Source organism: Accipiter gentilis, chromosome 7, assembly GCF_929443795.1.
Source record: "Accipiter gentilis chromosome 7, bAccGen1.1, whole genome shotgun sequence".
In the NCBI taxonomy this organism is placed as follows: domain Eukaryota; kingdom Metazoa; phylum Chordata; class Aves; order Accipitriformes; family Accipitridae; genus Astur; species Astur gentilis.
In genome coordinates this window covers 33,159,374-33,185,592 of record NC_064886.1, presented here as the reverse complement: position 1 = coordinate 33,185,592, position 26,219 = coordinate 33,159,374, and the positions used below count along the sequence as shown (strand labels likewise).

Sequence of the window (26,219 nt, the reverse complement as noted above, 5' to 3'; positions counted from 1 at the left end):
GTGAGGACAACATGGTGGGTGCATAGATGGTGACATTCAGTTTGTATCTGTCAGTGACGTGGCTGTGACTTTGCATGTGATCTGTTTGGATATTGTATGCAAGGTCACAGCTCTATGCAAAATCAGTGGAAACATTAATTGAGTTCCAGCTATGTCATGTGCTACTGTGCAAAAAAATGATTCATGAAACTCTAGGGCCATGATTTGCTGTTTGGTGGCGGTACAACTGAAGCAGTTAATACTTCTAGCCGTCTCATCCTGCCTGCTGCATTAACATTGGCATAATGTCTTGGAGCTGGGTAGTGAAGTGAACTGTGGAAACTGATTCAGCTGAGAAACAGTCCATCAAAAAAGAATGGCACACAAAGAAAATCATATTCGTGGAGAGAAATATATTTTCAAAGCACTAAATCAGATTAAATCCCTCTGTGTTCTGTTCTTGCAGTACAGTTTATCTATTTAGTCACCTGCACCATCCCTGTCACTGTAATAGCTGAGATTTTCACAATCTATAGTTGTGAAAACAATGTCGTTGCTCACATTTTACAAACGAGACTGAGGCAGCAAAACCTGAAGAACTTGCCTAGAGAAGTGGGAAATCTGTGGACAAGAAGAGGCCGAGTTTGGACCTTCCGCAGTTCGGGTTAATAGTCTAGCTACTGAATCCTCCTCCTTTTCCTTAGTTACTGGAGAATAACAAAAAAGGTAAAATGTTTATATTTTACATAAGAGGAAATTGAATATGCAAATGTGAAAATGGGAATAGATTTTTTTAAACTTACAACCAGAAGGTGTGTAAATCTGCCAAGAACTTCAGTTAAGCAACTGTTTCGTGCTAGCTAGGATGTAGGTTAGTGGTTTCAGCAAATACACAGATAATTAACTGAAACTCCTTTTGTTCTAGCTGACAACATAAAAGCAATGAGAGAAAGGAAAAAAATCACTGGGGAGTAGCGTGGCATCTTGCAAGGCTGCCAGGGCAATATGCACGGGATTACACTGACGAGCTTTTCTAGTGCTAACGAAGGGCTGTCAAACTGGCAACACCAAAACCTGATGCATTTGCTGAAACGGAACAATACGAGACGGGGTAGCTCACATTCCCTTCTCCAGACACCAGTGAACAGTTGTGAAAGGAAGGCCACGTACATTTAGTCTGACTGTCAGCAGTGGTACAGCCTGCTGCACGGGCAACTGGTGACCGAGAGGTGGGCAAGTGAGCAGGTTCTTAGGTGTTGCCAAGGCTGTGGCACAGAAAAGCAGTTTGCCTGTAGGGAAGGGAATCTAAGCTGGGTAAGTGCAATATAGAGCACTATATTATTATTACATATTATGTGCAATATATGGCACACAATAATTACATATTCTGTGCAATATATAGCAAGGATGTGACTGCCGTCCCTCTTGAGTGTCCCTGCAGGCCTAAATGTGCACAGAGAGGGTGCCTGTTCAGTGAGGACTGCAAGGTGAAGGGAGTTACCAGCTTGCAAGCTCCTCCTCCTCACTCCCTCCGACAGGTGGTAACAGTTTACTAAAGCACCGTACTAATTTATGCAATAGTGAATCCTGTGGTTAGCGAGATGTGAATTAATGAGGCACCTCTGAGAAAGTAGGGAGTACCTTAACACAGCTTCTCCCATGGTCACCTTGCATCATACTATGTTATTAGTAAAATTATTATTAATTTTTCTTATGGTAATGACAAAGCCAAACTTTTATTTACATAACAAGAAGTTTTATAACAGAACAACCAGTGACCGAGTTCCCCAGTCAGGTCTGTGAAGTGTTCAGCAATTTTTTTAGATGAGTCCCTGACAGGTGTTTTAGGAGGAGCAAGGTTAGCACTGCAGGATAAACACAGTTCTGAAGTTTCTGGAGCAGGCTGGGAGGTAGATGTGAAGTGTGTTTAACCGGCAGCAGCAGCAGCAACCAGAAAACCACCACTGGCAGAAGAACTTGCTGAGGTGTCTGTTGCTGCAGCCTTGTTTGCCAAATAAGTTGTCTGTGAACTCTGCCATCATTAAAATGCTCCACGGTGATAACAGCACTTTCCCTGGAACATTTTGTTGAAGCTTGCAAATGGAATTATCTGCTATGACTGCTCTTTTGAGCAGTGTAAATCTTCAACAACAGTCCTAAATAAACCTGTGATATACAGTGCATGGAACACCTATTTTTATAAATATCTCTGCAGAGGAACGCTAGAGGTAGGAAGAATAAATTACAAGCAAGAAAATGGCATTTTAAAAGGTGCTCTAACCCTGTTTGCTCCTACTCTCTCTTGGCACCATTCTACATTAACTTAGCTCCAGCCCCTGGAAAGGCAAAGGTCACAGCTTTTATTTACATAACACAAAGTTTCTAAATAACAAGCATTAAAGAAGTGAAGCTTTGCGGGGGGGGGGGGCGGGAAGTATGAACAAGAAATACTAGTTTAGCCTCTGTGGCCAGAAAGATATCAGCATTGGGAATAATATGCCATTTTAACAGGGATACATAAACACTATCACCTGAATATAGTACAAATACTGGACTCCCCGCTGGGGAAATCATATCTCATTTCAGTTGAGGGATGCCAAATTACTCTCTGTTGCCTTGTAAGTGCTCAGTGCTCGGCACCTCACCATGCACAGGGCAACCGCATTTCTGCTTTAGGCTATGACTGCTCCGCAGAGATCTGAAACAACTTCCCTGAATTTGGGTATAATCCCAGGTATGAAGTACTTCTTAATCTAATCCTAAACTACTATTGCATGTAAATGTCCAAGCTGAATTTAGTGCCTGGAAAGCAAAGGAAATGTTTAGCAATGGCCCTTTGAGCACCCTCTGTCTTCTTATACTTCACAGCCTGGCCTCACATCAGTGAAGCCTGGGCTGCTTAAAAAGGACCAGAAAGCTTTGCCATATCCCACTGCTATAACTCAAAAGAGCCTGCTTCATCTTGCAGCACGTACAGGAACAGGGAACTAGCATTTCTCTCCCGTTTCACCCCAGCCCAGCCCTTCTCATTCTAACACTGCTCATTTTGGTGACTTTTAGGATGAAAGAATCTGGTCAGGCAAAAGAACCTATAAAGTTGGTGTGCAATAACGATGGTCCAAGTGTCTTATTATAGAGCAGGTAAGAAATAGAATAGGTCTTATCCAGAAGAAACAGTTGCATTGTACTGTCCAGAGGAGATTCATAACTATAACCAGGTCTAGAGATTATGATGCTGCTATACTGAGTTAGCCAATATAGCTTGTCATGCTCTGCTATTGTACCTTTAAATAATGCAGAGCAGGTATGATGGATCCAGTCATGTGCTATGGAGCTTGCATCATTTTCTACCTGCCTGGAAGATGACTTTTGTCACCCTTGCAATGTAACTCCTATGCAGCTGCTGTGACTGCTGGATGTGCTGCTGGCAAGGGCAAACACACAGCTTTTTAGGCACTGGCCATGGTGAAGCAAGATTGGGAAGAAATATAGAATTCATTTTCAACATCACCTTCTACTCACAACAAATGAGAAGTACATATGGATGATTTCATTTTTTGCACTATGCTGCTGTCCCATGTGGCTCAGGCTTTGTAACTACTGTCAACTCAACAGTCAGTTGGTATTCATTACACCAAAACCAGAGCAAGGAATTTCTAAAGACCTTAAGGAAAGCCTATTTGGTTTCTCATGCTCAAGAGAAACTTTGGAAAAATCCTAAGCGTGGAAAGAAAATGGGATAAGAATTTTTGACTTTCAATGAGCCATATCTGCACATATACATTTCCTGTGTTACCATACTTTAGAAGGACTTTTAAAACTGATGAGACGTGACCAACCGCCACCCTTTCCCAGAATTGTAGTGGAGCTCTACTCTTTTGTAATTCAGGGCTCTGGTAATAATACTTGCATTATAGGCTCAGTTAAATTACCCTTCCCAGAGGCAGTGCTCCAGCCTGCTCCTGTGGGTACCAGCAAAAACGTCACCTGTGAGAGAACAGGTGAAACAAACTCTGGTCCACTCTGCCCTTACAAGCCCCAGCTGGTAGGCATCGCTCTTATCAAGATCATTAAAAGTCCTTACAAGGAGTGCGGTAAAGCTGCTTCCTTGTCTTTCTTGGAGCCCCCCTGTTGCTAGTCTCTCTTATTTACTTGCCAAGGCCCTAAGGTGGTGACGGCAGCGCAGGGACCAGAACGGGGACGTGCCTGGTGCTGGCAAGTGGTGCTGAGAAAGGGCTGGCCCAGCCCAGAGGAGAGGGGAAAGGCAAGTAGCGGGCTGCTGGCCGGAGGATGTATGATGCAGGAGCGTTATGGAGAGGAGGCAGCTGGAGACCTCGTTAACAGCAAAAGTGTGGAAGTAGAAGGCTGAGATTTGTAAAAGGGAAACTGAGCCCCAGGTGGGGGAATAGTGCCTGCAGAGTAAAGCTAGTGAGGGGAGAAACAAAGAGACAGGTGGGAGTCCCAAAATAGAGGAGACTCCAGTGGTATGAAGACAAGGGGGGAGAAAGCTGTGGATTTTGTATCCTGTCTGTGTCCCGCTCAGGTAAATCGCATCCTACCTCTTTTTTTTCTCTCTATTGTGTGTAGTGAGCGATAGGGCAGTCTCTGCTCCCTGCCTGTCCAGCTCCTGAGTGCTCTGCATTGCTAAGCTATTGCTATACAGTGCCTCAAAGGTTGTGCCTTCCTGGGATGGATGTGTGATCTCTGCTAGCAGGCACACTGCCCTCTTTGGTTTGGAAAACATTTTGGAATCTTTGGGGTTGAAAGGTGTAACACTGATGTATTTTTCTCTGCTAAAAGGATGTACCCCAGAAAGAATCCATAGCATAGCCCCAACACATCACTCCTCACACAGGAGGCTTTTGGATCCTGCCCAGTGTTTGTAAAGCACGTGTAAATTAATGAGCATATTCATTATTAATAATGACACAAACATATGAAAACCTTTCAAATAAATACTTGAAAGCGTACTAAGCCTACTACCAGAATGAAGTCTAAGGGTGCTCAGCAGCAAAATGCAGTAGAAAATTGTGGCTGAAACAGATGTTTAAAATGAATGCTTTCAGTGTGCTGAACTAAAATACAATTCAAACACATACAGAAGACATATAGACTGGCTTTCAGTAGCACAACCCACTGAAATACCTATACAAGCAACCTTGTTTTGGATCAGCAAGGCTTATTCTATTTATTAAATCAATAAGTGTAAAGCCCGTAGACCATTTTAGTTATCAACCTTTTCCAAATGAATATCCCAAGCGTTTCTAATCACAACCATCTGATTTCCATTATTTTGACCTCCTCCTTCTTTGGCTGGATCAATAACGTCTGATGTAATAATTTATCAACATATACTGGGAAAATTATTGATTCTATTTGTACGCATTAGCTGGGAGAAAAATATGTCAGGCTGTCCCTTTAGTCTGAATGCCTTTCTAGATTTAAATTAAGCTGCATTTGGTATTTGTATGAAGGATATTAGCACTGTATGTAAAACAAATCACTGTAGCTGAAATGGATGTTTTACTTGCCCCAGTTCCCCTGATACTTTTATGGCACCCATCACTGCAATATCTGTTTTTCATACTCTAATTGCTTTGTGAAATCTCTCGCTCCTCCTCTGCCTCCCACTCCTGTGCATTCGCACAGCGTACTGCAACGCAGTCTGACACTTTTCATCCTGCCTCTTGGGGAGGCTGAACTTAAGGCCAACTGGAGATTTTATTTAGTTGAGAGATGTACTACATAGGTAGAAAGCTTTCACGTAAATCCTGGATGTTCACAAAAGGATCAAAAGATTATGTCTGTAATATGGTTTGGGGTAGGATTAATATTTGGCCGAGATATTTTTTTAGGTGTGGGGTTTATTGGTGAAAGTAGTATTTGAAAGAAGACAGTGAAGAAAAGCTGTATGTTATCTATGTTACAATATGCTATGTTTTCTAACAGTACTGTGCCTAAGAACTATCAACTGCAGTTCATCTACAAAAATCAAACACATGGAAATCTGGCTAATTTTATTTCTTAACACCTCGGTACTAATACACCTTTGGGGGGAGGAAGATCAAAATACTAAAACAATGTGCTGAGTCATTAAGTGGAATGAACCACTAGAACCATCGCTTCCTATAGCAGCTATAATCTGTCATCAGCTTACTTACCTAATGCATATGTTGTAAGAGCCAACTGTAGTTTCTTTTTCATATCCTTTTGTTTCAGATGAAGCGACTTAAAAATTGCAAATATTTCTCCCCTTAGATGCAAGAGCATAAATCACGAGTAATACTGAGCTCTCTGCCTCATATTGATTCTTTCGTGAACTAAGCCAGATGGGTTCAGATATGAGCATGATCTAATATTCCCCTTAGCTTGATTTATAGATTTCTTTGTGCATTACCTGACCATAAATGAGTCTTGCATTATTTCTTGTGTGCCTGTCAGATTAAAGAAAAATATTCTCGTTGACCTTTAAACCTGGGAGAAAAAAATGAGTCGGAGACATTTTACTGCATGTATTACAGTGATCTTAGTGCTTACATGCCAATTAAGAGTGTGTGATTATGAAAGAGGTCTAGTAATTTGTGTTGTGTGTAATGATTTCATTTTCCTGTAAAGCACATGGTAGATATACAGACAGAAGCATAAGCTACATTGCAAATAACTCTGGAAGAGAGAAAAAGAGGAGAACAATTTGGCACAATTCATTCCTTAATTTACAAAAGCGAGCACTGATTGCAAGAACTGAAATGTTTTTTCTGGAAGAAAATAATGTTCTTTAAAATGTAGGCACAGCAAGCAAAAGTGCAGAAATGACTGCCACATAAGGTGTTAATGCCATTAAAGGGAATGAGCATCATGAGGCATTTGCTGACCCCAGAGACCTCTTCAGTGAACAAAATGAGTTTAATACATATGAAAAATAATGAGTGATATATCATGAACCTACCATTAGGGCACAACTCTGGGCTCAGGACTTGCAGTCAAACTCTGGTGGGAGACACTAAGTTTTGTCTGAGCAAAAAGCTCATGCTTAAACCGGAGGGACTGACCTCAATGATCCAGCACCTCCTCCCACAGTTTTCAAGAGTGTTTCTATAGCCTAATGAGCCTACTATCGCCTTTGTATTTATTTGTAACTAATGCTCAGAGCTATCAAATCAAAGTTGTTTAAAAAGAAAGTATTTCTGTCTTTGCTATTCTTCAGCTTTTTGACCAGGTGAAGGTAAACATGCCCTGAAACTGCTCAGCAGACCAAATCACTGTCATTTTTCTATTCAGGTTGTATTTCTGTTCTGTATCTGTATTGACATTTTCAGTAAGAACAAGATTTTAGCTTCTGTCTTCTAAGAAAGCACAAGTCTTTCCATGGTATGTGGGCATGCCACAAAACCTGACTGGTAGCCCTAGCTCTAGGAACAGGCAGACCTGACCGTGTTCTCGGTGCTCTCTTCCAGATACCCTGCCATGTGTCTGTATCACCAGAAAAATCCTTTTTCAATTTTTTTTCTCCAGCTCAGGTATGTTTAGACTAGCCAACCTGTTCCTACAATTGAAAATGGGTTCAGGAATATTAATGTTCCTTTCCAGTCTCTTGTTAAGGTCATTGAACTATTGAGTACCCTGTTTCCTAGCCTGCGGTCTTCGTTATTTTATTCCTAAATGGCTCTGCTGTGGCAAGAAAGCTTTTCTTAACACTTCCAGTTGGCCAAAGGCTGAAGTGTAGCCAGTATTTTACATCTGTCCAGGGATGCACCTAAACAGTGTATCTGTTTTGGGGGCCAGTATATTCATGAGTCATAAGTATAGATTTTCTTTGCTTTGGATGCTTTATTTTAATTCCAGTGTCTGATCACATTTGTTTATTTTTATTACAGTAAGCTTCCAGACCCTGAGAAAGGGATCTGCAGTGCTAAAGACACTTTTATTATATATGAGACTTCAAGTGATAGTCTTTGCCCTGAGGAGCTCACAATAAAAATAAGCAGACAGATAGAGAGATAAAAGACATGATTCAGCATCAGATGTAATTTGCTGTATGAAGCTGATCCAATTGTATTTGAAGGCTTTATTTTACAGATGAAGAAACTTAGGTGCAATGAAATGAAATGACTTGCAGAAAATACCACAGAAGTCTATAGAAAAGTAGGAACTAAAACTCCGATTGCCCCATAGCTCCCAGGACAGCCCTTCTCTTTGAAGCAGGGGGAACTACTTATGCATTACATGAACACAACTACACATGCTGTACATCCCAATCTGTAGAAATTATACAGTCCTACATAATTATGCCATGCAGCAGATTTTATTTTTTTTATCCTTCTGCTGTGCATAAGCCTGGCACTATCTCTTCTTCTGTGCATAGTTCTTATTCAGAGATACTCTTTTGACTTCTAGAACAAATGGTGTCTTGGAGAGGTATGTTTACTGCATAAAGACATAGAAAATACATCTAAATTCCCTATTCTGGTCAGTAAATTTATATGAAAAGTATTGTGGCAATAAATCAAAATGCAGTGATTGCCATTCCCCTTCCCATGGTGATTTATAATTGTGGATTTACATCTGGCTAAAAGACACTGTTCAGACTGTCTAGCTTGCATGGTAATAACAGCAAGCGCTCCTCTATTTCCTTTTAGTATGGCAATGGAGACTGAGAGCCCCTTCTCTTTAAACAATTCGATGAACACATAAAATGGGAGTTAAAACCTTCTGCAAAATACAAAAATAATAAAGCGTGATCAGTGAAACTCTAAATCATAATGACAATGTTATCCAGTGTCAGCCAGAGACACTCGCTGACTACAATGGTGTTTTAAGTGAAGCATTTCTCTATCTGGTAAACAAACCAAAAAAAAAAAAAAAAAAAAGGGAAAGAAAAAGAGGAAAGAGGCAGAGAAATAATATTCAAGAATTTTGTAATAGAATTGAGGGGCTAACAGCAGAAGAAAACTATTCACCCTCCAGTATTATGGAGTTTTACTTCACAGAAAAAAATAGGATGCTGTAGGATAGAGATGTCTTGTTCCCTTTAACAACATTTCTCAGTCTGGGCAGTATAAACATCCAGGAGTCACCTTCACATTTATAAACTATAAACATTATTATCTTCGGTTCCATTTCTTAAACCCACTCAGTTTTTTTTCCTTCAGTTGCCTAGAAAAGCAAATATACAAGGCTGAGGGCTGGTAGTGTGCTGTTGGTAAGAGCTGGACAATGGTATTCTCGTTTGAAATGTAAACCAAGAGACTGACCTGCAAGACCTTTACCATATAATGAATAGTGACTTAGTAACAGACTTTGGTGGAGGAGTTTTCTGCTAGAATCAGGAGTTCAACTTTCTTCCTGTCCTGAGATTGGTAATGTGCTTCAGGCTCAAGATAGTCCTCAGGCTTCCAGGGAAGGGAAATGCTGTAACCCATGCGTTTCCCCTGAACTCCCCTCTCCCTACTTCAGCGTTTCTAGAGCTGTATGGACAGCACACAAGTCCTAAGAATTCGTTCCAGACTGAAATATGTCTCAGAAAGAAGACAAGGAAAGAAAGCCAAAATTTGCCTCTTAAGTTCATACAGATGTTCAACACCTGAGCCATCCAAGCCAAGCATCTTTGCAACTCGTTATACCCTTCAGGAGGAATATGCTACGCTCTACAAATCATCTCTGCACAGAAGAGGAATACCACTATTTACTGGACACATACTGCCCCTTATAAGGCAGTGAGGAGATGAACTAAGTTGAGCTTTTTGGTAGTATCCATCACTACAGTCAAAGCGTTAAATCCTTCTCCTTGTACGGTGGTTTATTCCATAATAGAAACACAGATAGTAGTGACAGAGAAAATCACTTGGGTCATCTAGTTTATCCTTTGCTGGGAGAAAGATTGTTTCTTGCATTTGTTGTCTTTGCAGACAATACTTCACCCAAAATTACCACCTGACCTGAAGTCTGACAGAGAAATGGAATATTACTAAGATAAACCATGCTCAGAGCCTGGTTTATTGTTTGTGTAGCAGCAGAGAATGAGATCAGGGTACAGCTTACAAGATGAAAAGGTGGGGAAGAACTGTAAACTTTCCTTCTGCCCAGGGATACCAGCTCAGGGGAGATGCTGAGGGAAGGAACCGAAGAAAACGGAGCATTACGTGTCTGCAAACAGCACTGTCCTAAGGGGGTGGTAATCTGTGAAGATTGTTGGGGATCACTGGAAAAGGAATAAATACAGCAGTGGTCTCGGGGGGGGGGGGGGGGGGGGGATCCTAAAGGACTCTCCCCCTAATCCAGGGGATTCTCTGGGAATTCTTCCCCATCTCTTTTCCCTATAGGACTCGGGAAAGAAGTCACACTGCAGTGTTGATACCTTTCCTTCCTAAAGTTGTAATGCGGATTATGCCCCACAAGGCTCTGTACGACAGCTGGAAGCTATAGTTGCTCCTTAGCACCAGACCCTCTAAGACATGATTTTGTAATGTCAGCAACGATTTTTTCTGGGCTTCATGTGTGCTCTTATGCCACAGGTTACTATTTAATTTCCAGCAGGTGTTTGCTTTCGTAACATTCAAGGCGACTCTAGGACAAGACCTAGGGCAGTGAGAGGGAAAAGCAAGGCTTTGCCATGCTTTGACCGATCCAAGGTCCAGGCTGCGGGAGACTCATCAAATACCCTGTCCCTGCCATCAGGAATTGCTGCAAACTGTTCCCCTGTCCTCCGAGGTCTCCTTGAAAGGAGACTTTTATGGCTGGCCAGCCTCCTGTTCTGCCCTTCACAAACCCCTTGGGGCAGATGGCAGGTCTCCTTTCAGCTTGTCTGGCTCCTTCTCACTCCTGGATTCAAGTCTCAGCTCTCACTCTCAAATTTACACCTTCCTCTTGCACACTTTTTTCCCCTTTGCCTCATGTCTGCTGCCTCACCAGAGCCTCTGGACAGCCCAGATCCCTCTTTCCTTGCCTGTAGCGGTTGCACATTGTGCTGTCTTTGCCTGATTTTATTTCCTATGTTTTGCAGTCAGCGTGGTGTCTGGGCGGGGATGCGTTGCTGAGAGCAATGTCCAGAGGCAGGAGGTCAGGAAAAGCAAAACCAATTAATGGATCAGCGTCTTACCACAGACCATGCGCTCCTCAGGCTTCCCTGCCCTCTTTCACCCCCTGTCTTTCACGAGGCAGCCCTTCTGCTCAATAAGCAAAGAGCACAGCCTATTTCCCGGGTTTCGGACCAGCGCTTGCGCTGGGGGCCCAGTCTGTCCTTCTGCTCCGGCGTGCCCAGGCTAAGCCATCCCTGCCATCAGCTGAAGGATGATGATGACAAAGACCTTTGCGTTCCTATTGCATGAAGAACTGGCCTGGGCTGGCCAATCTTTTAAAACAATAAATTAACGTGGTGGTGATATTTTGGCCCAAGCAGGGTGGAAATGGAGATAAGAGGTACTTATTCTTGGGGGCAAGTAGGAAATACTGCTTTCCAAATTAGTTCATTTTGCTTACGTTTCATCGCAGGATTTTACCTTTCCTTTCTGAATGCTGTCAGCACACAGGGACAAAAGACATGGTATTTTGGTACACTGCTGTATTTAGAACAGCCACAAAAAATTAGAATCCAAATCATATCCAACCTATCATGTGATTACATGGCAAACTTGCATAGCCGGAGATCCTCTGCGCCATGCTCAGCCCTTGACAGAGCTCTCGCAAGCAATGTGAGTGATGAGCTCCTATTTAGGAACTGACAAATTTGTGTGGATCAATGATTATTAAAAAGAAAATGTCATTAAAGAGGACAGTTTGGTGCAGTATCATCCAGAAGCTGTCAATGTCTCTGCTAGGAAAATTAAAATAAAGTCATCTTACAATGCATATTTCAAACATTTTGAATTTAATAATTAACTAAAAGACAGCAGCAGCAGCCTATTTCCAGAGTGCATTTTGGTGTCCCTTAAAAACACTGATTCTCTGAAAGGCAGGAGATTATAACTTCTTGTAATTCTTGCTAAAGCTTGCTAGGATCTTTTGTTTACAAAGTGTTTGTAAATGGAACTGTATGTTTTTTCTAAAATGAGGGTAGCAACTGACTGAACATCGTACAAATCACTCTAAACTTTAAAAAAAAATAATCCAATGTTTTATTTTGATCCTTGTAAGCAAAAAAAAAAAAAAAAGATCTTTGTATTGGAAACTATTTTTAGTTTTGAAGATTTCTGTTTCAGTGATAAAAATGAAACACTTGTATTTTGGACATATCTGAAGCAATTATCCCCCTCCCCCCCCCCCCCTCCCCCCCCCCAGTTTTGGTTCAACCACTGAACACACAAATTCAGAGTTTGTCATGTCCTTTATGACAGCAGTCCTCATAAGCATTGCTATTATTCGTTATTGGAGTTGTGGGTTGGTTTTTTTTCAATAAACCAATGTAGAACTAAGATTTAGTTATTTTAAACACAGTATTATTATTACAGGGTTTTTTTTCCCCTCATATTGTTTCAGAACTGAGACCTTAATTGCAAATCCAGTACAAGCCCAGGACAAAGAGACAGTTGTTTCAAACAATAAAGGACTAAGTAAAACCAAAGGACTGGGACAGAGTGATGGGGAAGTACAAGGAAGAAGCTGGAGAAGTACTGGTTAGTTTGATAGATTATTCTGTCTTACAAGGGACATCATTAGTGTCAGGTTCTACACAGGCATCAGAGTGAATGGGAGATGTGCAGAAATCTAAGCCTGGGCACATCCACAGACCCACACATGCTACAGTGTAGGAAGTCTTTTCCATCTTCCAGTACTTTGTTAGAAATCTTAATATGGCCTAATTTTACAAATTTAGGTTCAAACTTCTCCCTTCATCTTAACCTTCCTGTTGCTCTGGGGGAGCTGTAATTCTTTCCCCACACAAAGGTCTCACTCCCAGGTATGGTCTCCTTTTCCATGACGTGATACAACCTTTTCCTGAGGCTTTTTGCTTTTTACATTTCTCATTTGTAGATTTGTTATGAACTTTAGAAAAAGCAGCAAGCTGAAAAGAGGCAGTGCTGCATGCTGGAGACCAGTGCCCGGCTGAGCCGTGGAGTTTGCTGGGGACAGCTCGGGGCAGGGTGGACTGGGACCTGCAGCTCCTGTGGGGCACTGAGCTGAGAGGTTACAAGGGGAGGTATGTCAGTAGGGCCAGAGCATATTACCCAAGTTAAATAAAACACATCTCTAGATGGAGCATTTCTACTTTCCCCAAACTGAATTTCCTTCCCAAGCATTTTATTTTTCATGACAAGTTTTAAAACTGAGATTTTTAGTCTTAAAAGAAACCAAAATTAGAATTTTCCATAGGACAGAAATGCCCATTTCAGTAATAAAGCAGAGGAAACCATGCTAAATGGAGCAGCTGAATGGCTGGGGGCAGGTAGCTGATTTTACTTCCCAGAATGGCAGACAAAGAGGCCCTTGCACAGGGCACAGGCAGAATCTTGAGGACAATCCTTCCTCTCGCGTGAGCAGCTGCCCTGTGCAGAAGGCTGCACCTAACTTGGGCAAGCTTTTTGCAGCAAACAAAAATTGAGACTTAGGAGTCTTTACAGTCAGTTGCCTTCTTTAGCCTTACTGCCTTCTGTTGATACCTTGGCAGCAAAATGGAGAGTTATTTGGTATATCTTCATTTGCAAAATTAAATTTGGAGAGGAGAGAGATAATTTCATAAAGTAAACCAATATAAACAAAACCAGCCCTGCTGGGTAAGAAAATACAGCTAACTGGGGGAGGTGCATGTAAATCAATATAAATAACGGCCATGTAAAACCGTGGTGATGTGTATTTCCAGTAACCAACCTTCAAAGGAAGATGATGAAAACAAAGGAGGGCAATGATATGTGGATTAGAGAACATAACACGTGAAGAGGCTGAGAAAGCTAAATTCATAGAGTCCAGTGAAAGAGATGGCTCAGGGGGAACATGATCACAGTCTATAAATACCTTCAAGGTAACAATAGAAATGAAGGGAGGGAATTATTCACAGTCTCAGAAAATTGTAGGCCAGGGAGCAATGGCCTGAAGCTAAGAAAGAAAAAGTTTAGGTGAGATATTAGGGGGGGGAAAGAAGCCCTGACAAAAAAAGCAATAGGGCAGTTTAATAGCTGAACAGGGAAAGTGCCCAGTATAGCATAACTGCCAGGTTTATGCAACCAGTGAGATGGCGTATCGCTGGAAAAAAAGAGAGAGAGGCTTTAATCAGACACACAAGAGCCAGATCAGATTGAAAGAGTACTCCTGGTCTCACAGGCTGTGCTCCAGGTAATGCCATATAGTGCTACATGGAACTACAAGGCAGAGCTGTTTCTTTGAACTAGGCCAGCTGCTTCCTCTGTTGCACTCTCTTACATTTTTCCTTTATCCATCATGAATCTCTCCCCTTTCCCATCCAGACGTGGATGAATTCCGTGTCGTCCCCTCTTACCGAGTTTGGCTTTCCATCCCACTGACAGAGGCGTCAGGAGAACTGCAGGAAGAGGGAGCAGTTCTTACTAAGGCAAGTCCAGCCCAGAGGGCTGCTGATATGATGGATTGTAGAAGGAAATCTCAAAGTCACTTAAGGATGAGGAGCTGGAGGTTTGCATGAACAATACCAATAATCATATAAAAAGCTCTCCACCACCACAACACTGAAAAGTTGGAAGAAACCGCTGCCTCTGCTCAGAGCACCTCAAAAGCCAACTCTGGTCTCCACTGAAAGAATGAGGAGGTTTCCAGGGCCGAGTGGGACTTTTTGAAGAGATGGCTTTTCCTGGAGGAAACGAGCGAGTAGGACCCCGTGAGCTCTGGTGGTGGGTCCCCGGTGCACAAGCTCTCCCCGCTGCTTCTCTTTTTGCCCTAGAAATGCAGGGGAATGGGGTCAGCCAGGAGTCTGAGACAGGCTGATATTAATTCTCTACCATGTGAGAAAGGTGTTTCTAACGCATGCTTAGCAAACTTCATAAGGTGCGCTAATAATAAACGACAGCAAGTTCACAGTCCAGAAGATACCTGGAGGTGGGGTTCGGTTGCTCGGAGGAGCGTGGGAGGTAGCAGGAAGGCTGCTGCTACCCAGGGGCATGGGGCTCCCGCTGCAAAATAAGACACGATTATCACAGAGCTCGCCGTTGGCTGGCATCTGGTCAAACTCCTGGGTACACAGCAACCAGTACCCAGGGTGGTTTACAGCACAATTGCAGAGCTACTGCCAGAATAAATACTCGGCGTACAGCACAGAAACCTCTTATACAGAAACCTTCTATAAATACTGCCTGTCACTCTTTCCATTCGGGGAACCACAGCAAAGGTATCTGCCCACCCAGCACTGCTGCTGTCTAAGGGCCTTTCCACAAAGCTCACTTGTGGGCATTGCCCCTAACTTGCCAGAGAAGAGACGCCTTTTTGCGTGACACTCCTTTCTCGGTGCTTTCTTTACAATGAAGCACCTACGGAGCATCACTGTGTGGCTGCTCGGCAGCTGCCACCGGTGCTTGCAGGACTGGGGGGGAAAACGAGAGCTGCAGCACGTTGTGCAAAAGCAAATAGAAGATACTAAATGTGGGCCTGCTGCATCTTTAATGCTAGGCCAGAAGAAGCATTGGGGTAGCAAAATTGTATCTGAAACAATTTTGTACCATTTTAATAGTTGAATTTTAGTTTATTAGTGAAGCATTATTTTAGTATTATTAGTGAAGCAGAAAAGCCTAATGAATCTATGCTGAAGTTCTCCAGTTGAGGGTCACCACTTTTTAGGCCGATCCAGAGAGTTGATGAAAGTTTTGCCAGCGGTATCTTAGTGACGAGCATCTTGCAGAGGGATTTTCATGGGTTTGTTGGTTTCTTGTTTACAAAGAACTACTTAACGTAACAAATTCTCTGATGTCTTCACAACAGATAATAGAAGCATCATCTCAAAAGAGATCTATGTAAAGTCAGCAGTATGACTGGGTTACAGAGAAGGTTCATTTATGGCAAGTGCCAATCACCAAAAGTATCAGACGTACTACTTTGAAGACCAAAACCAATGAAAAGTTTTGCTTTTCTTTGGTTTTAAAACTAAATCTGTATCATTTGCTGTGCTAAAAATCCCTGACAATTATTGGTGAAATAACAAATCTAAATCATGGTTTTAAAAGTATTCCCCATCCTAAGGAATCCAGATAGGTACATGCAAACAAGTATTTCCAGAAGGTATGTCCTTGAAAAATCTGGAAAGAATAAAGGAACAAGAGAGCTGCATGGGTCTGCTGCACCTTCCTCAAAGTTGCTTTCCTTCAGTAACTTTGTTAAAACAAGCCGCAGTTACATACATAAGCTCAAACGATTGTATTTCTGAATAGCTATTTAACTGAAGGGAACTACAGTCATTCTAAAGACGTATCTCTGTTACAGTCTGTAATGAATGTAATCTTCAAGGGGCAATAACTTCTCTCAATTACACAATTTTTCTGTTAAAAATGGCATACGTTACAATCTGGGTCGTCAGCTCCTCTGGCCATGGACACGCGCATTTCTCAATGAAGCATCTTAGGCACCCCCAGTATGCTATCAATAAGATCAGTAATAACGTTAAAACTTTTTTGTTTTTTAATCGTGTGTTAACATAATCTTTCAAGTTATTTTTCCAGTATAAACACATAGGGCACAACAGCTGTTTGGAGATCTCCAATTAGAGCTGTTTTGTGGCTGTCTGTACAGAAAATGCCTTTGGCTAATATAATTTAAACCTCTTCTGTAAATGCATTTCATGCTTTGAAGTTAGCTAATAATTTCTGTCATTTAAGAACAATGTTCCGTGATTTGCTCCTATTAGCAAAAGCGAGAAAATGAGCACTCCCTTTGGCTCCCTGCTCCCCACCTGCCCGTGCGCCGGAGCGCTGGCGATCTGCTGCCCTTGATTTAGCGAGAGCTGCCCTGCTGCTGCGAGGTGCTGGGTGGGAAGGTGTCGAGGACTCCGGGATGGCATTTTTACAAAAAGCGCAGGCGGCTGGAGGAACTTCGGAGTTAGGTCCCAAGGTCACAGCCAGAATCGGGAAGGAGAACTATAAATTACAAAGCGCTGGACTGCAGCCAAGCCCACGGGAAGCTGCATTTAGCATATCATTCTCTAAGCAGCAGGATGAAACCTTAACTCCCCTTCAGACAGAATTTGAATGGAATTTGTTATAAGATTGAAATATCACCAACTGACTTTCCATGACGACTCAGAAACGGGTTGCAATCGCGGGGGGATCCTCTTCCAACCAGCCCAAAATGATGATGAGGAGGATGATAGAGCCCTATCAAATATTTATGAAAACCAGATGAATTTCTGTGCTAGCGACATGCTGATATTATAACAGAGACCTCAGATAAACTCCTGACATTAGCCTAAGCTCAGATTTCTCCCAGTGTAAACCAAAGGTTGAATAACAAGCTGATTCTAGTATTTTGAAGTAAAAATGCTGCAATGGAGGTTAATAGCAATGTAGTTAAATGCAGGTAAATGTGATGATTTATTACTTGTAGATACTACTACAGACTTGCCATCAGTGCTGTAAGACCTCCTGTGTAAAGGTGCAGAGTTAGACGAACTTTACATGAGCTATAGGCTCCTCGGGCAGTAGCTCCCATGTGTTATGTGCATACACAGTTTCTAATTCTGTGGGGATATGCCGAGTCCTCCAGAAGCTGCAGCATACACAAAACAATATGGGCAGTGCTATTCCAAAGTATTAAAAAAAAATATAGGTTTTATGAGAAAAGGATTAATTAATTATTTTAAGGATGCAAAAGTTACTTTAGACTTTAAATGTTGAAAAAATACAAAAAAAGAAGTGATCCATGTAAATTTTCTGTATCATAAACGTAAAACCTCTGCATCTTGCTGTCGTACCGTTAACTCTGACACCCGTATTTAAAGATGTGAGATAGTAGTATTGTTGGTCTCTGTGGGAAAAGGGGCAGCTTGAAAGCAAATCCCCTCCCCCTTGTCTGCAAAGGAAGAATAGTGGCATTAAGTGCTAAGACAGCTGCCATCCTTCCATCTTGGCACTAAGTTAGGTGATGGAAAGCAGTGAAGAGATGCTAGAGAATTTGGGGAGGGCTGCGTAAAGGCAGATGAGAGTAGTAATTTATTGGACAGCAACTTCCTCAGATGAATCGTACAGCTGTAACCAATAAGTAGATGTGAACCATTTTGCCAGTAAGTTATAACTGATTCTTTAAAACGCCGTTGCAGGGCTTGTGACCAGGGACGGTGCTATTAGCATGAAAAACTAACAGTGTGATGTGGCTGATCTGAATAGCTGTTGCGAAGAAAAGCCAGAAAAGTAATAAATTAGCTTCTGTAGCTGGAGCATTATATTTTGGCTGTCAGTGCATTAAAGTATTATACTTTTGGGGAAAGCTGGAAAAAAGACTCTAAGTATTTGTAAAACATCGTAGAGATGGCAGGGAATGAACTTTCCCTTGAACTGGCAGATGTGGAAATCTCTGTTGGATGGACTAAGTTCTGGCATGGGAGATGCGAGGATGAAATAATACGTGGTCGTGCTGTGATAACCTCCAGATGAACAGGTTTCGGTCGCTGCAGATTAGGACAGGATTTTCTCTTCTCTTACTTGAGAAACCAGGCAAATACATTTCTGCCACAAGAAAGGAAGGGCTGCATTCTGTAAGTACTCCTTTCTCTGAGCCTTTGGCATCTGCTAAAATGAAGAAAATAACTGCTCTTCTGAACTGCAACACAAAGAAGAGATTCACGGCATCCTCCCGTGTTATGTGCCTGCAGAGTCATACATTTTATTGACCAGGATGCTATTTTTACAATTTCTTCCTTTATTTCATAGATCTTTTTGCAAATGGATTTTGTGATCCCCAAGAAATGAGATGTCCAAAGGTTTACAAAACAACAGTCTTTGGGAGTTTTTGCCAAATGAAAGAGCAACGTGGTTTTTTATTCCTTCTTATGCACCAGTCTAACTTCTGATGCACCCTTTAGATTTCTGGATTTATTTTACTAATTCAGCTCATACTGATTTATACGCTTTAAGCAGATCAAGCAGCTCACGCAAAAAAAAAAAAAACACCTGTTAAAGTATATTAAATAATTATTTATGTAACATCTTCTATTAAAGAACTTAAAAGCGACAGAAAAATTAATTGATCTTCTTTGAGCTAAGTAGTATCTCCGTTTCAGGATATAAAAATGAAGGCATAGTAAATCAACTGTTCAAACATAGGTGCCTAAAGTTAGTCATCTAAATACACGTGTCGCCAGCTAACTACTGCTTTGATTCTCCCAACTCGGAAGAGGATCGTTTTTGCATTTGCGGGTCACACTGAATAGAGGAAGAAGCCAACATTTCTCTATTTCTGTGCAGGTATTAAAGGGACCCAGGATCTCCTGCAGCTTTGGCTCAAATTAGCAACCGTTAAAAAATGAAGCAACTTTTATTTAGCTCCTAGCTATAAGTGGATGTCAGATTGCAGGCATTCAAGTTCAAAAACCACTCAGAAAGTTTATGTAACTGGTCCTGCCACCTTTCCCGACTTGAGTAATTACTGCTCTCTCAACGAGTGTCACTTACTTACATTAACTGACTTTCATGAGGTTGGTTACTGTCTGAAAGGGGGCTGGAAGATCAGGCCCTAGCAGGTTTTATCATGGTCGTGCTGCTCTTTGGCAGCACTGAAGACAGACATCAGCCCCCCTGCCTGCCTTCTGTCTTCATCACAGGCGCAACCTCCGGCCCCTTCTCCCGGAGCAAGGACTCGCACCTCTGACCGAGCGCGGCTTCTCTCTGATGAAGAGTGAAAGACCATTTATGGATGCCGTGATACACATTTCAAATTAAGTGTTTTAAGGGAGGTGCAATAATTGTCAGGTCTGCATATTTAATGGACCTTGAGCTATAAACATGCTCAAAAGGTGTCTAGTTAATATCAGTTTGACAGTGAACTGGCGCAGCGCTAAGCTCCGAAGCATCAAATTAGCATCGATCTGCAAAACATTACTGAAAGGTTTCTTAAATCTGCCAAGTTTTGAAACCAATTTGGGAGAAGAGGGCTTCTCCCCCCACCCCACCTTTTTTGAAGTCCTTTCTAGTTCCCTACCAGGAGTCCAAGGGCATTCCTTCAGACACGCTTTAGAAATGTTCGTTCTTGTCAGACTTCGTCTTCCCGTCCTCGTTCAAGAGCGATCAATTCCTCTTAGGGCGTTTCTTCGACGGACAGTTTAAAATCCTCTCCTGCTCGCTCTGGGCCGGGAGGAGCGGAGCTCTGACCGCGCGGTGCCCAGCCGCGGTTCAGCTGGGCTCTGTGCAGACGATGCGTGTTTGATATTCCGGGATGCAGGTGCTCCGCTGCCTCCAGCGGATGGCTAATAACTTCCAGGTGGGATTTGAAGGAACTGGCACTGCCCCATTACATTCCTCTACGGCTTCGGTCCTGGCAACCTCAACAGCTTCCCCTCTCCCTGCGTGATATTAACACAGCTGCGCTCAGCGGCCCCGACCATGCTGGAACACCCTCAATAAACAGGAAAGCTGGCACGCTCTGCTCTCTGAAGGGTTCATGACTCCGCTGCAGCTTCAGCTCGTCTGCCAGCGCTGGGGTTTGTTAACCTTCCTGGCAGCCTGCAAAACCACTCTGCTCTGGGGCGCGTTGCCGGGGGACTGGCGGAGGCTGGCCCACAGTCTGCCGCGAAGGGGAAGAGTCTGAAGGAGCCTCACGCTGCTGGAGGAGGCTGATCCTGGTTGGTATTAGCTCCCTTTGCTTGCATTTTGCTCTATGGATTTTCAGTAACTATGATAGAAGAGCATACATTAAAACAAAAGAATGAAGATATGACGGTGACATTTTTCTCCAGAATTTTATCTTTGTCTAAGCAGGGATGCAAATGGTAGGGTGAGGTTCCAGTCTCTAATCACAGAGCTTTCCTCGAAAATGCACTGTAACAGCTATTGAAATGTTTTGCCAGCAGAAGTCATGTAACAGCACCCGTGAGAGGCTTGCGACGTCGGCTTTTAGCCCCTGAAAGAATGGAAATTGGGTGGCTTTTGGAAGAAAGCCACTGAACGGGGTGTTTAACGGTTGCTTACTATTAGGGATGCGTGCTGTGACATGGTTACCATGAGGTGGCACATGCTAGCACCTAACGGCTCCAAGAGTGGCATTGCCAGACCTGGAAGGTTGTCCCCAGCATGGCAGGGAGTAGGCTGCAACAGTGTCCCCCCTTGTTCCAACCTTTCTCAGCCGTCCTCCCGCTCTGCTCTTCACCAGTGGGGTCATGCTGTGAAGACGGGGCCCTGCCATCTCCCGACGTGCTCTTCTCACAGCACGTGCTCCCCCGCTGAAGCCACGGCTCCAGGTTTCAGTGCTGGCACTGGGAGCGGAGACTGCGCCTGCAGAACATCTCTCCCTGCGGAGCGGCTGTCCGACTCCTGTTGGGCTGCTGTGGTTGTACCTTCCGGAGGTGGAAAGCTCCTGGAAACGTCTGTGGGACCTTGTTTGGGGTTGTCCCCACCAGCTCCCACTCAGCATCAGAAACAGGAGGAGGCTGAAGGTGTTGCTCCTGTGGCTCAGCTGAAGCCAGGGAGAAACGTCGGCTGCTGTGTGATGACTAAGGCTCACATGCTTATTACTTCTATCAGTTAGAGCTCTTAATCACTTTCTGCTGTTTCATCCTATAACATGAATTCACTTCAAGCTGTGAAATTCACCATTTTTGCCATGACTAATTTGTGAAATCTGCCACCTTCCTTCGTGGTTCGCTTTGTGCCCTAGTTAGGCATCATCTGTCTGATTAGGGAAATCTGCGATTTGTTTCTTGCAGCGGAGCCAATACAATTTCATTCCCCTCCTTTCTCCTCTTTGCACTCAACTGGGATTTCACCGTCACTTTTGCCTTTTGATGTGACGGGGATGGAGCGGCGTGGAAGCCATCTTTGCCGGGGTCTGCAGGCAGCGAGTCCTGGCTTTCCTCCTCCACATAATGTGTGGGTAGGGCTCAATCTTGGATCGGTGGGACTCAGCCTGGGGCTCTAACCCTGCTTAAAGGGTTAAAGCCGCTTAGGTCTGTATATTATGTTTACCATCTTACTACATTTCTCCCGGCCTGGTTGCTGCAATATTTTGGAAATCATTTCCCACCTGCCTTGCCAGTGCCTTGTTTCACGATACATTCATCTGTTACTCTTTATATTGAACATTGCTGGCATTACTAAATGCTATAAATGTACCCAGTACACCATAAAAATACACAAGCAGCTGACTGGTCTTGCCTACAAGAAATACGATTAATCTTTCATGTTTCACATGGTCTGGGCAAGTTCCAGAGGGTGCTCGAGGAACATCTCATAACCGAATTGGGTCCTAGCCTCCAACTCTCTCACGGATTGGTTAATGTCTAAAAATATTTTCCCACACTCTTAATGTCTTAATTGTTCTTTGAAGATGTTGCCAGCTCATCCATCCTTTTACCCATAATTTACACCCTCTTACAAACCCAGTGAAATATTATTTTAGTATTTCTGTCACTGAAATACAGTGATAAATGGTCGTCTTTTAAGATCAGTGGGAACACTATAATGGACGTGCAGGAGAGCTTATTGACTTGCTTTTGCCAAAATGGAGTCCTGCCACGAAGTTCAGAGGGATCACGAACTGCCCTGGATACTCCTTGTGCTTCGAATAGTCCTGTTCAACGGTAAAGCTTATGGGTTTGTGCTACACAGAGTTTTATGAGATAAAAAGTTTTATGAGAGAAAAAGAAACCTTACCTCCTAGCTCTACTCATTTTCACCGTAACTTTCCATCTCTCTCTCCCCTCCTGTATTCTGCCATTTTTTCACCAGTTTCACTCAGTCTAAGTTAATCGTCCCCCTGTCTGAAACACGATCACGTAAGATCAGCAGCACCATTTCAATTAACAGATAAATAAACGGACAAATCTCGGAGAATATCCCTCGCTATAATTAACCCTTGATCAGAAACCTGGAGGAGGTGGTTCGGGAACATCCCACGTGCGTGTTTGTTACTTTGTCCAGCTATCGAAAACCTACGGGCCTGATCCTGCTTCTGCTCGTGTGGTTGATAAAATTTCTTTCAGTGAGTCTGAGAGCAGGATTATGCCTAGTGCTCAGCACCCTGTGCTCTTCTCTGTATCTACTGCATTCAGCACGGGAGTCTTGCAGCCGTACTAGCCCCAGCTATTTACTTACCACCACTGTGGACTAATCAGATGGCAATAAAAGCTTTTACTGTGCCATCCTGTTTGTGATCAGCAGAAACATAAAAAGCATGTTAGCAAATTGATTTTTGGCATTAATTGTGAGCAAAGAGCATTATACTGAGTACAGATAGAGGTGGGTTTTTTCAGGCAGAAAAATTCTATTTTAGTATTTTAAAAGCGGTGCTGGAAGATGCTGAGCTAAGCCCAACGGACGTACTTTTCAAATACCGTGAGGCAAAGAGTAGTTACTGAATCTCCTCAGTCTTATTAGCTTACATAAACATAAAAATTTGAATAATGTTTAAAAAGCTAAATTCTCCAGATAATCCATAATCAGTAAATGTTCATTACTGAGATGTAGCAAATATGCATGAGATTTCCCCGGTGAGATTTTGGTTACACGATTTAAAAGGCGTAGCAAAACTCTCCTCCATGCGGGGCCGGGCAGAAACTTCTGCCGGCTCCAAAGGTCACTCGGCCGCAGCTCGGACCTTCCTGGTCCCCTTCAGGAACGAGCAGGAGAAAATCAGAATTCACTGTCTCGTTTTACAGCTCTGGTGCTTTATAAATAAATCATCCCCACAGGATGATTGATGTCTCCATATAAATAATTAAGTCTTGACCTTATGTTATGACACCTGCTAAATTTTTTGGCACTTGAAACCAGCGCTCAGGAGAGATCCTTGGCACCGGATAAATAAAGGTGGGACTAGATTCGAGGGGGAGGGGGAGCCAGGTTTTTGTTTACCCTCATTTTGTTCTGTTTGATTCCATCAGCTAATTGATGATGATGATTATTAATCTCCGTTGCCGTCTACTCTATGGATTTAATTCCTGCCTGTGATTGCTGTTGGAAAGTTTGCTCCGTTAGAAACAGACTTTGATTAGATTTCCAGTAGCCACAGTTTCCCAGAGCCCCCCTAAATCGCCGTGTGACCTAGCCTGGGCACTTTACACCTATTTTTGTTTGCAGAGCTCCAGTAGCCCGGGCGACGCTGTTGTTCTGCTCAAGCAGGCTAGGTAGCAGGTGTCAGCAAAAGTTTAATTTGGAAGCTCATGAATTCAAAAGAAGAGCTTAACGGTTATCCCCAACACAGAGAGCTGCTGTGGCCTGCTCCTGGAAAAGAGAAAATCCCGGGGACATGAAAGGAATTGATGAGACGCCAGGCATCTGACAAAATGAAATCTTCTCGGGATAAACTGGGGATAGCTTTCTCATCAAATGGTGAGCATCATTAATAAACAAAATGGATTTAGCGACTGCATTTCCGATTTTCACTTCTGAGACCGTTCGGGTTTACCATTTATCCTCCCTCACTGGTACTGTATATATAGCCTATTCTCTGAAGAGCCGCAACTTTTAAATCTTGCAATAAAATACAAGCATTTCAGGGTAAGCGTCTTAACATAAAAAAACCGAGCATCTCTGGGTTTTTTTTAAACCATGTTAATCTGCACACACCACAAGTCAGCTACAGACAGAAGGCGACGTTAGAATACAATTATAACGAGGGGCTTTCCTAACCCCTCGAAAAGCTCGGAAAAAAAACCCAACAAAAAACCCCAAACAACAACAACAAAAAAACCAACCCACAACCAACCGCGCAGCTCTGACCGGGTATCGCGTTGTTGCCCGCTACTTCCACAGCCGACACCGGGGAATCCCGGGTGGCAGCGAGGTGCCTGGGCTGTCCGGTCACCCGTCGCTAGCGCACTGGTGCTAACGCGCTTGGAGAAAACGATTCCTTGCTGTCCGTGCGCCGCGTTTTGCCTAGATGTCCGTTCTCAAGGGTTAAGTGAGATGGAAGGTGGCATCAACGGCGAGGTCCGAGTCGCCAGGATCGCCGGGCAGGGGCGGGGGAACGCGGGACTTGCCGAGAAGCGCACCCACGCCAGAGCGGCGCCCAGAGCGAACCCCGGGTCCGTGTCCGTCCCCCCACCCCCCCCCCCCCGCCTCAGCTCCAGAAACGAGAAAGTGCCGTAATACCCCCTCCCGCCTGCGCCGAGACTGAACTCCGGCTGAACTGCATCTCCAGCCTAGGGAGATGCCGGCGTTGGTCCGTTCCTCCGCTTTGGCTCCCGCTGTTTTCCCCACAGAAACCCGAGGCAGAGCCGTACCCGCGAGCAGCCAGCCCGGCTGCAGACGCCGGCTCCAGCCCTCACTCGAAGTTGGGGTCCCGGGGCCGGCGCCCCGCCAAGCCCCGTGCCCGAGCGGGGCTGGCTCGGCCCCGCCCGGCTGCGGAGGGACCGGACCGGGGCGGGGCGGGGGGACGGGCCGCAGCCCCGGGGCAGCCCGCACCGCGCCCGGCCCCGAGCGCGGCACCTGCCCCTCTGCCCCCCCCCCCCCAATTACCGGCACTGTTAATGACCGCCGGGAGGGCGGTCCCGAGGTGAGGGGGTCGCGCCGCCGGGGGCGGGGGGACACGGGACGAGGGGGCCCCGGCGCAAGTTTGGGCACTTTCCCGAAGTGGTGCGGGGAAAAGTTGGGGAGCGGCCGGGGGATGCGGGGGGGATGGAGGGGCGCGGCCGGGGAGGGGAAACTCGCCACTGACCTGCGCCGCGGCCGCGCCGCCTCCCCGCGCTCAGCGCATCCTCCGCGCCGCTCCCGCCCGCCGCCGCTCTGCGCGCCGCAGCCGCGGCTCCGCGCCGGCCAGCCTCGGCGGGGAGGAGAGAGCGAAGCGGGACAGCCCGCCCGGAGACGGGAGGCCGCCGCCCCCCTCCCCGCCTCCCGCCCCCCCCCACCCCCCACCCCCCCCCCCCTCCTCCGCCGCCGCCCCGGCCCCGGCCCCGGCCCCGGCCCCGCTGCGCTCAGCTCGGCTCGGCCCGGCTCGGCTCGGCTCGGCGGCAGCGCGGCCCCCGCCCCGCGCCCCGCCGCGCCCCGCTGCGCACCTCCGGGAGCAGGTGCGGCCGCCTTCGGCGCATCGTCCCTCGCCGCGGCGCGGGCGGTGCCGGTGCCGGTGCCGGTGCCGCCTTTCCAGGGTGCCGTTCGCTTCTCAAGTTTGACACGTTTTCGCGGCGCCGTCCGCCCCCCCCCCCCCTCGCGTCC

At 44.7% G+C, this 26,219-nt stretch overlaps 1 protein-coding gene across 1 annotated transcript in view; it reads right to left on the bottom strand.

Annotated features, from left to right (window-relative positions):
- Positions 1–25,825, bottom strand: part of CHST8 (carbohydrate sulfotransferase 8) — a 193,124-nt gene extending 167,299 nt beyond the window's left edge. Inside the window, exon 1 of the mRNA XM_049806877.1 lies at positions 25,726–25,825. The gene's annotated coding sequence lies outside the window, so the exon portion shown is untranslated. The remainder of the gene's footprint in view (positions 1–25,725) is intronic.
- Positions 25,826–26,219: the final 394 nt, after the last annotated feature.